This window comes from Triticum dicoccoides, chromosome 4A (assembly GCF_002162155.2).
Source record: "Triticum dicoccoides isolate Atlit2015 ecotype Zavitan chromosome 4A, WEW_v2.0, whole genome shotgun sequence".
NCBI classification, from domain to species: Eukaryota; Viridiplantae; Streptophyta; class Magnoliopsida; order Poales; family Poaceae; genus Triticum; species Triticum dicoccoides.
This window is the reverse complement of record NC_041386.1, coordinates 197,645,053-197,658,565: the sequence shown is the minus strand read 5'-3', so window position 1 is coordinate 197,658,565 and position 13,513 is coordinate 197,645,053.

The window sequence follows — 13,513 nt, the reverse complement described above, 5'->3', positions numbered from 1 at the left end:
GCAAGGCGTTTCGCAGTGGGTTTTATTGGCCCACCGCACTCAATGACGCCGTCGAACTAGTGAAAGCTTGTGAGGCCTGCCAGTTCCACGCCAAGCAGATCCATCAGCCGGCAGGAGGCCTACAGACTATACCCCTTTCGTGGCCATTCACAGTCTGGGGGCTGGACATCCTGGGCCCGTTTCCTCGGGCGCCAGGGGGCTACCGCTACCTCTACATCGCCGTGGACAAGTTCACCAAGTGGGCTGAAGTAGAGGCCGTCCGCACCATCCCCGCGGGTTCCGCGGCCAAGTTCATCAAGGGCATCGTGAGCCGGTTCGGGGTGCCAAACCGCATCATCACGGACAACGGTTCGCAGTTCACCAGTAACCTTTTCAAAACATACTGTGCTAACCTTGGAACGCAGATATGCTACGCTTCGGTGGCGCACCCCCAAAGCAACGGCCAGGCCGAGCGAGCCAACGCAGAGGTCCTGAGGGGCCTCAAGACCAGGACGTTCAAGAAGAAGCTGGAGGCCTGCGGCAGAGGTTGGTACGACGAGCTTCAGTCCGTGTTGTGGTCCATCCGCACAACCGTGACCAAGCCGACAGGAGAGACCCCGTTCTTCCTGGTCTACAGAGCTGAAGCGGTCCTCCCCCACGAGGTCAGACGTTGCTCCGCGCGGGTCCTGGCGTTCGATGAGGCGCAGCAGGACGCCATGCGGGGGATGGACCTCGTGCTGGGGGAGGAACGTCGCCGAGAAGCCGCGCTGCGAGCGGCGAGGTACCAACAAGCACTGCGACGATATCACTGCCGCAACATCCGCCCCAGAACTCTCGAGGTAGGAGACCTCGTGCTCAGGCGGGTTCTCTCCAGGGAGGGATTGCACAAGCTCTCTCCCATGTGGGAGGGCCCGTTCAAGGTTGTTCATGTTTCCAGGCTCGGCTCCGCGTGCTTGGAGACTCGGGAGGGGGTGCCGGTCCAGAATGCATGGAACATCCAGCACCTCCGGAGGTTCTACCCCTAAAAAGGCCCAGAGCCTGTGAAGAAGGCGAATGCCTGTGAAGCTGTCGCGTTTTGGAAAAGGCCCAGAGCCTGTGAAGAAGGCGAATGCCTATGAAGCTGTCGCGTTTTGGAAAAGGCCCAGAGCCTGTGAAGAAGGCGAATGCCTGTGAAGCTGTCACGTTTTGGATAAGGCCCAGAGCCTGTGAAGAAGGCGAATGCCTGTGAAGCCGTCGCGTTTTGGAAAAGGCCCAGAGCCTGTGAAGAAGGCCAGCGCCTGTGAAGCTCGCCGCCCGTGACACTCTCACGTAATAATGAGTTGGGGTTGTACACGCCCCGGAGTCTTGGGAGCGCCGGCCTCAGGCCTTGGGGCTCCCTCCCATGCCTAGTGGCAGCATTTAGCTCCACGCTGGTGAGAAGACGTCGAAGACTAGATTAGGTGCCGGACGCGGCTTTTTCATTTGCTTTCCGCAGTTGGCTTGTTCATTCTCATTGGAAGTTTTATTGAAGTTGTTGCCGTCTTTGGCTTGTGGTTCTTCGACTTTTCACTCTCCTGCCTCGATTTCTCTTATGCAAGGCCTCGCAAGGGGGGCAGCCGAGCGCCCTCGCGAGTGTTCATGTCCTAGTCGTTCAAAGGTTTCGCGACCTGGGTCCATTACAGGAGCACCCCTCCAGTCCGTGCCCCACGGGCACCGCGACACGAACACAGGGCCTGGGTCGGTCGCCCCCCACGTCTGGGGCCGGGAACTATCCATGCACGGGCACGTAGCCGGAAGGCACGATAACAGAAGCAAGACGATGATTAACAGCAATAACCCAAACACGCCCCCGCGGGGCTCCACACTACTGTCTTTTTACGCAGGAAAAAGGAAAAGAAAGAACGAATCAGGCGCAGCTCGCCTCACACCGGCCTGCAGGGAAGACTCGAGCTGCCTCCGGGGCTCAGGCCGACTCCGTCTCGCGCTTCACCGAGGCGCGACGGCGGGCAGACACGCTACCACCTCCCAAGCAGATCCGACGGCATGGAGGCTGACCGCGGCCACCGCTAGAAGAGTTGCCGCCTGAAGAAGAACCGGAGAAGCTTGGGGAACCCTGAGCGCCGCCAGTCACGCGAGCACTGTCCTCTCCATCATCGCCGGAGCTGGGTTCCCAGCCGCGGTCGTCGTCCTCAGGGCAGCACCCTACATGGCGACCATCTTCCCCAAACACCCTCACGTAGAGGGTGGCATCGCCGTCAAACTTGAAGTGCATGGTGCACCGACGGCTCAGGCCACGCGCGCGGGCAAACGTCTGCCAACCGCGGGCCACGGACAGGCTACCGGCTGCGGAGACCTCCAATGAAGCCCATGAGGCCCGGCTGCAGCAGCCGTCAGCCTGGAGCCAGAGGCCGCCCGGGAGCTCGCCGAGGAGGAAGCGAGGAAGTGGAAGCCGGGTGCTAGTTGGCTCCGCCGACCACACAACGAACTCCGCAGCACCTCTACAGCGCGAAAGCGCGGCCTAGGGGGACGCGCGACTGAAGCGCGCCCCCCGGTCGCAGCAGTCCGCCCGTCACCATGCTGGAAATCGTCTCCGCGGCCACGGGGAGCTGCCGTGGTGGCCACAGGATGTTTGCGAGGGCGCCCTCGGCCGTGCTTGGGCGGGGGAGAGGCAGGCTCTACCCGGCGAGCCTTCCCCTTCTCTGCGGCCGAGAACCTCCTCGACGGGGCCATGAAGAAGAAGGAGAAACAAAGGGGGATGAAATGGAAGGGCGCGTGCCGATCCGTACTTATAGCCGGCGAGGGCCAACCGTCGGCCCCCACTATCGTAGGTAATCATGACCCGCTTTGCATGCAGGGACTTGCCCAATCCGTGCAGTTGCCGAGGCGCCATGGGGAAGTGGAGACGCCCACGTCCAATCAACCGCCACACGGCGTCCAAGGCCGCAGGCTGTTAGGGCCCGCGGCGCTTCGCGCTTACCCTTTCGCCTTCCTGCACAGCCAAGTCTGGGCGCGCCTTGGGCACGGGGGCTGCTGTCGGCGTTCTGGGAATGGGGGTCCCCAGACTTGCCTGCCTGCGGCCTATGGCGTGGCTCAAAGGGGGGCCCAGCACGGCCCATCTTCATCAACACAGACTTAAGACCCTCGCGAGGGGCCAAGCCTCGCGGGGCGGACGACGCAGAGCTTCCTCAGGCACGGCCTCACCAGGCTGGCTCGCGAGGAGGCGGAGAGATCAAGGCGGGGTACCTCACGAGGAGCCCGTGACGCCAGCCATGACGACCAAGGGCGCCAGGCGGGCTCCAGCCCGCGCAGTGTCCTCCTTTCCCCTTTGGTGCAAAGGGGGCAAGCGCAGCCGTGGAGTACCGAGGCATCAGGCAAAGGTTTCCATTTCGGTGCAACAAGACCAAGACCAGGAGGACTGCAGGACGGAGGTCATTGTGGAGCCCAAGACGGCGTCACCACCAGAGCTTTGTGCAGGCGAGGACCAACTTTAGTCAGGATAAGTGTACTAGATGTTCCCCTTCTAAATGGCCAATTGTTGGCGCCCTTCCCGCTCAATGTTTGGGAAGAGGCCCAGGGCCTTTGCATATAAATAGGACCGGCCACCCATAGGGTAGGGGGGATTGGATCGAAATCAGAGAGAGAGAAGGGTGACTGAACTCCTCCTAGCAGTTCGTCCCGCCTAGCAAAGAACAGACCCTCGCGAGGCTGTTCTTCCTTGTATTGTTCATTATCATCAGCCCAAGAGGCAATCCACCACACCACACACTGGAGTAGGGTATTACACCACAACGGTAGCCCGAACCAGTATAAATCTTGTGTTTCTTGTGCTGTTCTTTCCTTAGCTTAGATCTTAGCGAGGCGGAGGGGTGCAGGTAGGTAGGAGGCGAAATCTCCGTGCGCACCCCAGTGTTCGAACCTCAAGGGTCTGCCGGAACCCGAAATCCGACAGAGGACGTGAGAAATGAAAAATCATATCTTCATGATTATCTTGCGTCCTTCCAAGCATATTCAGGTCTCCAGCAAATTCTTTAGATGATTAAGTTCGTCTGGAGACCTGACCGTGCATAAGAGATTAGTTCTTTTTCTTCACCACCCACATCTGAAGGGGTGGCAAAGAGTTCATCATTCTGCGAGATCCATAAGAGAAAGGTGACATAGATGCCAATCCACTTCATTCAAATAAGAAGGATTAGGGTAAGCATAGGAGTAAGCAGATAAATTCTTCGAGGATTTATGAACATAATGATTTGAAGAATAATGCACATATCCATAATCCTTAGATCTTCCCTGTGAAACGGACGGGTTAGCACGATGATGTTCATATGAGGACTTTGATCCTTTTGAGGAATTTGATCCACGTGAGGAGTTTGGTCCGTATGAGGACTTGGATCCATATGAAGAATTTGGTCCATATGAAGAATTTGATCTGGGGTTCCTATTCTTCACAGGTGGTGTCATGATGACATTCACCTGAAGATTTTCAAGGCACCTTTTGGGAACCCAGATTTTCTTCATAGGAGAACCGTTCCTACAGTTAGTGCCAACATATCTAGCAAATACTTCACATTCTGATTTTTGAACAGTTTATAGTTGGAGTCAATTGACTCATCAGAAGAATATGAAGATTCACATGTAAAGCCAGATAAAGTAGATGGATCCACTGAAGGTTCCTTTGCAGCAACCCATGAGGTTTTGGGATACTGCTCAGGTTTCCAGTAGGTCCCATCAGCATTGAGTTTCCTCAAAAAGGCAATACCCTCTTTCCTAGGGTTCCTGTTGAGGATCTGCTTTTTAAGCACATCACAAAGAGCCTGATGCCCTTTGAGGCTTTTGTACATGCCTGTCATATACAATTCCTTCAGCCTTGCATCATTAGTGATACTCGCAATGTCCTTAGATGAGGAATTAGTGATACCAGAGGCAGTTGAAGAATTTGCAGCAATGGAAGTATTTGAGCATTCAGGTGAAGAATTAGCAGTTTCACGTTCAATGCACTTCAAACATGGAGGAACAAATTCATCTTGAGTAGCGCTGATCTGTTGAGCAGGTAATGAATCACGCTCCTTCTGAAGATCTTCATAACTCACTCTTAACTGCTCAAGATCTTGCTTTCTTTGAAGAAATTCATAAGAAAGCTTCTCATGATCAGATAGGAGAGTGTTATGATGACCTTAAAGATTGTCAAACTTGGACTGGAGTCCCTGAAGACTTTCAGCCAAAGCTTTGGAACGATCCATTTCTTCACCCAACATATCATCACTTTCATTTAGCATGTTTTGAACTTTTTCCAAACCTCTTTGTTGTTTAGTGGCAAGGGAAGCAAGTTTGACATAACTGGGTCCAAATTCTTCACCAGATTCATCATCACTGGACTTAGATAAGTAGCATTCAGTTACCTTGGCATCTTTTTCCATAAGGCATGGTGCAGAGGATGATGATTCTGGATTGAAAGTTGTAGCCTTGCGCGATTCCATGAGGTCCTTGAAGCAGTGTTCATGGCGAGATCGATGACTTTCATAGAACTCAGAGAGTCGGTCCCAGATTAGTTTCGCATGGCTGAGGTGCATAATGTTCCTGAACTGGTTTTGTGACAAGCTGGAGCAGATGATGTCCTTCGCCGTGAGGTTGAGTAGAGTGTACTTGCGAATATCATCAGCCTTCGCCATCTTGCATAGGTCAGTAAGACCAATTTCGGTGACGGTCCAGAGTTCGTTGTTCATCGCCATGAGGCGCTTCTTCATCATGGCCTTCCACTTGGGATAATCATGACCGTCAAACATGGGGCATGTCACAGTCTTCATTCCTGTGGTCGACATAACTAAAACTCCAAGCGGTTAAACCAAAATCACATAGAACAAGGGAGTACCTTGCTCTGATACCAATTGAAAGTGCGCTAAGTCGACTAGAGGGGGGGTGAATAGGCAATTTTTATGAATTCTTCATCGAGGAATTTCAGGGTGAGGAAATTCCTAAGAGAAGAACTACTTGCAGCAGAATAAGTACTCAGAAGTAAACGTAACAGAGCATGAGCATGGTCTTCATGATGAAATAAAAACAAGCACAGAGTACAGAAAACGTAAACACAAGATAAACAGAATAAAGACAAACAGACTGAAGAAATTGAACTTAGGAAGTTGAGAAAGTCTTCAATCAAAGTCTTCAAACAGATATGAACAAGCACACAACACAGAAAGGAGGAAATGGAAGGGTTGAGGAAATGGAACCAGTTATCTCGGTGAAGACAGTGATTTGGTAGACTAGTTCCAACTGTCGTGACAATCGTACGTCTGGTTAGGGCGGCTAGGTATTTAAACCTGAGGACACACAGTCCCGGACACCCAGTCCTGAACACGCAGCTCAGAACACTTAGTCCTCACCGTATTCCCCTTGAGCTAAGGTCACATAGACCTCGCCCAATCACTCGTGGTAAGTCTTCAGGTGACTTCCAAACCTTCATAGACTCGGTCACTCGGCGATCCACAATTTCCTCTTGGATGCTCTAGACCATGATGCCTAACCGTCTGGAAGATGCACAGTCTTCAAAGGTAACAAGCGTCGGATCCACGCAGGATCAATCTCTTCAATGATGCTCAATCACTTTGGGTTTGTAGGTATTTGGGTTTGGGTTTTCCTCACTTGATGATTTTCACTCAAAGTCCCCAGGGGATGGGATGCTCTCAAATGACAAGTGTCAGTTTCTCTCGGAGCAGCCAACCAGCTAGTGGTTGTAGGGGACGGCTATTTATAGCCTAGGGAGCAGCCCGACATGATAAGACATAAATGCCCTTCGATGATATGACCGTTAGGTGGGTAGATATTTTGGGACAGCTGGCACATAGTACAGCAACGGTCGGAATTTTGAGTATCAAATTCCTCAGGGCTATCATGTTCCTCACTGTGTAGGCAATCAACACTAGCCAATTCCTAATTCCTTAGTCAGAACAGATTCCTCAGAGACCAGAAGAACTTCGTCTCTGTCACTGGAGAAATTGACTGAGCTGTATGAGATTTCCAATGGCTTCACTCGAAGGGATTGACAGGTTTAGGATTTGAGTTGAGCATCACATGGAAATTTTTCCTTAGCATTTCCTCGACCCCCTTTAACAGTATGGTGTTTCCTATGACTCAAGAAAGATAAAATGAAACTATGAAAACAAAAGTCTGCATGCTTCATGTTCCTCGAATGAATACCAAGTCTTCAGGATTACACCAATTTCTTCACTTTCAAAGTCTTCAGAAAGTCTTTAGAAATCCAAAGTATTCAGTCGAAGAACTTCACTTTTAGGGGTCGACTTTCTCTGTAAACATCAAACTCCTCATAGACTTATAGACCTGTGTACACTCACAAACGCATTAGTCCCTTAACCTATAAGTCTTCAATACACCAAAATTACTAAGGGGCACTAGATGCACTTACAGGCGGCGCGAGCCCAGGCCGGCGGTGGGGTGGGTCGACAGGCGGAAGGGAGGTGCGGTGGTAGGCGGCGCATCGTCTCTGCTCCTGGCAAGCCACACAGTGTGGACGGGCGAACTGCACACTGCGTGTTGGGGAGGGGCTGCCATATCCAGGGCCACTCGGATCCGTTGCTAGGTGAGGGAAGGAGGGGAAGGGAGGTGGAGGGTGGCCGGGAGGCGCGGGTTGTTGGCGGGGGAGGAAGAGGAAGGTGGGCGGGAGGTGCGTGGCTGCGGCGTCGGGGAAGGTGGAGGTGGTGCGGTGGTGGGGGTGGAGACGAAGAAGGTGGGGAGGAGTGGGGGAGATGGAGGTGGCCGGGGTTGACCTGCTTTCTTTTATTTCGCGTCGGCTCGGGTGGGTTAGGGTGTTAGAAGAATAAGTTTGTTGTTAGCAAAATAAGACTCTTAAGGGGTATCGTGTATTTTAAAAATGGTAAACTTGTTTTAAAGAATGTTCCTGATGTATACCGAAATATACAACATAAACTAAATAACAGTAGACATAAAAAACATATACTTAGAAAAAGTTTAATTATATATTTAAACAATATTAAAAGTGTATAAGAAAGTGTTTCTGATGTATACGAAAAATGTACATTTTGTATGAAAAAATGTTTATTGCCACTACAAAAATGTTCACAGTACATTTGAAAAAAACATGTTGACCGCGTATTAAAAAAAATGTTCAAAACATATATCTAATAAAAATGTACATCATATATCCAAAAAATGTTCAACGTGTATCAATAAAATTTTCCCATGTACACTAAGAATGTACATGTGAATTGTAAAAAAGTAGACATGTGTTGAACAAAAAATTACCAACAAGAATTGACAAGAAACAAATAAAACTAATGAAAAAGAAACAAGTAAACCAAATAAAGAAAAATAAAACTGGTTAAAACAAATGAAAAGAATGGAAATGGTGAAACTGAGAAAGAAATAAAGAAAAACAAAAAAACCCAAAAAAGGATAAAAACCGAAGAGACAAGAAGAAAGAAAATTAAAAAAACTACGAAAACTGAGAAATAAACAAACAAACCGTAGAAATCATTCAAACCAAGAAAGAAAAGGAAAATAAAAAACTGAAAAAGAAACAAAGAGAACCGTTGAAAAACGAAAGGAATGACAAAAAAAGTAAAATCGCTGCAAAACAAAGGAAATAGTAAAATCCAAAGAAAAACAAAAATGAAAAAGTGATAAGAACCGAGAAGGAAACATAGAAAACTAAAGTAAAGGAAAATAAAAAGGGAAAGGAAAACTGAAGAAAACCAGTAAAAACTAACAAAGAAATTATTAAAAACCAAAGAAAATCAAGGAAAAGGAAAAAAACGAACGAGCGAAGCATGCTGAGAGCGAGCGAGGGAACAAATGAAAATGGCACGGGCCGGTACTGTAGCATGCACATCTTGCTATAGGTGGCGAATCCTATTTGACGCGCGCGTGCATCCAGGAGAGGCGGCTTCGCTGAAGCGCTGGAGCAGCTGCGCGAGACGGGCCGGCCCACTTCGCCAGTTAGGGCAGTGCTAGGCAAACCGGTTTTGAGAACCTTCTAGAACCTGCTTCTTTTTTTTGCCGGTTTTGTGACTTTTGCTGATTCTTTTATTCTTTTCTATTTATGTTTTTTCTTTTTTCCTTCTATTTTTATTTTATCTTTTTTCGTTTTCAAAAAAAGTTTGAAATTCCGTATTTCCTTCATTATTTTAGAAAAAAATCATGGTTTTAAAATTTTGTTCACAATTCAAAATTTGTTCAGCATACATTGCAGAAATGTTGAACGTTTTTTATTTTGTTTGGCGTATACAAAAATGTTCAGTATGTATTTAAAAATATTCAGCGTATAATAAAAATTTGTTCAGTATGTATTTAAAATTGTTCAGGATATAATAAAAAATGTTCAATGTATATTTAAAAAAATGTTCATTGTTTTGGAATTTCGAAAGTTTTGTTCAACTGTTTAATAATTTGTTCATGTTTGAAAAGTTTGTTTGAATTTCAAAAGTTGTTCATGATTTTAAATAGGGTTTCATGTATGTCAAATTTTGTTCATAATTTTCTTTTTTTTGTTCTCGATTTTCATGAATTGTTTGAATTATTTGAAAAGTTGTCTTGTACTTTAAGCTCTTGCGCTGCTTAAAAACCAGTAGAACACATCAGCTCGATTGGTTAGTTCAAGCCTTCACCGGAGTTGACGTCGTAGGTTCGATCACTCGCGCGGTGTTAATTTCTGGCGATCTTTTTAACGCGCTCGAACTCCTGACTTCTATATGGGCCGGCCCATCTGCACCTACCTTCAGCGAAAGCCCCACTTCTTGATGCTAACGAGCGTCAGACAGCAGCTCGCGCTATAGGTGAGATATAGTTCTCGTGCATTTTTGGGGGCCTTGGTGTACACGATGTAAAGGATCTAGGCTTGGGCCTTAAGTACAGAATGATTAGTAATCAACTATGGCTGTTAGACATAGCAGATCACCGGGGTAGCGAACGGTTGGGGAAGGTTACCTGCCTACCCTGGGTATTAGAGGTCCATATGCACGATGTAGTGGTGCTTTAGTGGAGGCCTACTAGTTAGTCTCTACAGGCGAAGCACCGACTCGTGCGGATGCTGCCGCCGCCATCTCCTACTGCAGGGGAGCACGTCGTCGTGCTACTACAGGCGGAGCAGGGGCGGAACGGCGACCCCCAAGGCAACGTCTACCCCTCGAGTAGCAGGAATAGAGAAGGCTCAGGCGGCGACTCAGAACAAGAAGGCAACTCCAAGGGGGACTCATGGTGCAGCGAAGGATGCTACGGGGAAGACGGCGACTGGATCTCTGAGTAGACGCTCGTCGAAATCACCGGCAGATGGTAAGGAGTCAGCGGAGGCGGCTGGTCTATCAGAACACATGGGAGGCCTGATCTTGACTGAAAAAGAGGCAGCAGGCTTCGTCTTTGAGGGCGCTAGCCGGGAGGTGCCGAGGCCGGTGAAGTGGTCGGCAATTGGTAGAGCTTTCACACTAAGACCTCTGAATTTTAGGGCTCTGGAGAAATCAATGCAAAGGGCATGGGGTCTGCACCGGGAGGCCAAGTTCAGTGATATTGGAGGGAATAAGTTTGCAGTCTATTTTGGTACTGAAGGGGATTGGAAGCATGTTACGCCCCCGATTCAATCATACACTAATCATACACGCAAACGTGTATGATCAAGATCAGGGACTCACGGGAAGATATCACAACACAACTCTACAAATAAAATAAGTCATGCAAGCATCATATTACAAGCCAGGGGCCTCAAAGGCTCGAATACAAGAGCTCGATCATAGACGAGTCAGCGGAATCAACAATATCCGACTACAAACATAAGTTAAACAAGTTTTCCTTAAGAAGGCTAGCACAAACTGGGATACAGATCGAAAGAGGCGCAGGCCTCCTGCCTGGGATCCTCCTAAACTACTCCTGGTAGTCGTCAGCGGGCTTGTGACACCCCCGATTTGACCGTACACTAATCATACACGCAAACGTGTACGATCAAGATCAGGGACTCACGGGAAGATATCACAACACAACTCTACAAATAAAATAAGTCATACAAGCATCATATTACAAGCCAGGGGCCTCGAGGGCTCGAATACAAGAGCTCGATCATAGACGAGTCAGCGGAAGCAACAATATCTGAGTACAGACATAAGTTAAACAAGTTTGCCTTAAGAAGGCTAGCACAAACTGGGATACAGATCGAAAGAGGCGCAGGCCTCCTGCCTGGGATCCTCCTAAACTACTCCTGGTCGCCGTCAGCGGGCTGCACGTAGTAGTAGGCACCTCCGGTGTAGTAGGAGTCGTCGTCGAAGGTGGCGTCTGGCTCCTGGGCTCCAACATCTGGTTGCGACAACCAGGTAGAAGGGATAGGGGGAAAAGAGGGAGAAAGCAACCGTGAGTACTCATCCAAAGTACTCGCAAGCAAGGAGCTACACTACATATGTATGCATTGGTATCAACTGGAATAAGGCTATTATATGTGGACTGAACTGCAGAAAGCCGGGATAAGGGGGATAGCTAGTCCTTTCGAAGACTACGCTTCTGGCAGCCTCGTCTTACAGCATTTAGAAGAGAGTAGACTGAAGACCTCCAAGTAGCATCGTATAGCATAATCCTAACCGATGATCCTCCCCTCGTCGCCCTGTGAGAGAGCGATCACCGGTTGTATCTGGCACTTGGAAGGGTGTGTTTTATTAAGTATCCGATTCTAGTTGTCATAAGGTCAAGGTACAACTCCAAGTCGTCATGTTACCGAAGATCACGGCTATTCGAATAGATTAACTTCCCTGCAGGGGTGCACCACATAACCCAACACGCTCTATCCCATTTGGCCGGACACACTTTTCTGGGTCATGCCCGACCTCGTAAGATCAACACGTCGCAGCCCCACCTAGACCAACAGAGAGGTCAGCACGTCGGTCTAAACCTAAGCGCCCAGGGGTCTGGGCCCATCGCCCTTAGCACACCTGCACGTTGCGTGGGCGGCCGAAAGCAGACCTAGCCTAATAGGCGTTCCAGTCCAATCCAGCGCGCGCTGCTCCGTTGCTGACGTCACGAAGGCTTCGGCTGATACCACGACGTCGAGTGCCCATAACTGTCCCCGCGTAGATGGTTAGTGCGTATAGGCCAGTGGCCAGACTCAGATCAAATACCAAGATCTCGTTAAACGTGTTATCTTGAGATAACCGCGAATGCCGACCAGGGCCAGGCCCACCTCTCTCCTAGGTGGTCTCAACCTGCCCTGTCGCTTCGCCACAAAGATCCACTCGCGGGTACTCTACAAGCCGACCCGACTTTACTCACCACATGTATCATGTATAAAGTATATAGTATATACCCGTGATCACCTCCCGAGTGATCACGGCCCGATAATATAGCATGGCAGACGGACAAGAATGTATGGCCACTGATGATAATCTAGCATCCTATATTAAGCATTAGGATTGCAAGTAAAGGTAACAACGGTAGTAGCAAGGACAGGCTATGCATCAGAATAGGATTAACGGAAAGCAGTAACATGCTACACTACTCTAATGCAAGAAGTAGAGAAAAGAGTAGGCGATATCTGGTGATCAAAGGGGGGGCTTGCCTGGTTGCTCTGGCAAGAGAGAGGGGTCGTCAACACTGTAGTCGTACTGGGTAGCAGCGGCGTCGGTCTCAATGTCTAGCGAGAGAAGAGGGGGAAGAAACAATAAATATAATGCAAACAGCTGCATAATGATGCATGACATGACAAAACGTGATGCTAGGTGTGCCCTAACGCGGTACGAGCTGGTACCGGTGAAGGGGGAAAACATCCGGAAAGTATTCCCGGTGTTTCGCGTTTTCGGACAGATGAGCCGGAGGGGAAAAGTTGCGAGTTCGATAGGTTAGGGATGCATGGCGGACAAACGGGCTGCGTATCCGGGTTCGTCTCGTCGTTCTGAGCAACTTTCATGTTGAAAATAATTTAATCCGAGTTACGGATTAAAAGATATGATTTTCTAAATTTTTTACTAATTTCTGGAATTTAATTAATTATTTAATTTAATTCGAAATTTGGATTTATGACATCAGCATGATGTCATGCTAACGTCACCAGTCAACAGGGGTTGACTGGGTCAACTGATGCGTGGGTCCAGTGGGACCCACCTGTCATACACTGTTTAGACTTAATTAGGGTTTAGGCTAAACAAACTACTGTTTAATTAAACTAACAGATTAATTAGATTAATTAACTAGGATTAATTAACTTAATTAATTTAGTTAATTAATTAATTAATTAATTAAGTTTATTTTTAGTTATTATTTATTTTCTATTATTCTTTTGTTAAAACCTTTTTTTGAAACGTTCTCTGGGGTGGGGCCCATATGTCATTGGTCCGGGGCCTTAGCGGGAGCGGGCTACCGGCTAGCGGGTGTGGGGCGCCCGTGCGGGCGCTGCAGCTAGTGGGCGAAGGGGCGGGCGCGCGGCCTGGCTCCGGCGACCGGAGTAGGGCGGGGGCGGTGCAGGCGAGGCCAGTCAGGGCAGGGGGCTTAGCACGGGGGCTGTTGGAGGCGCGCGGCGGCGCAGGCGGGCGAGCAGCGGGGCCGGCGAGGAGGGGGCGGT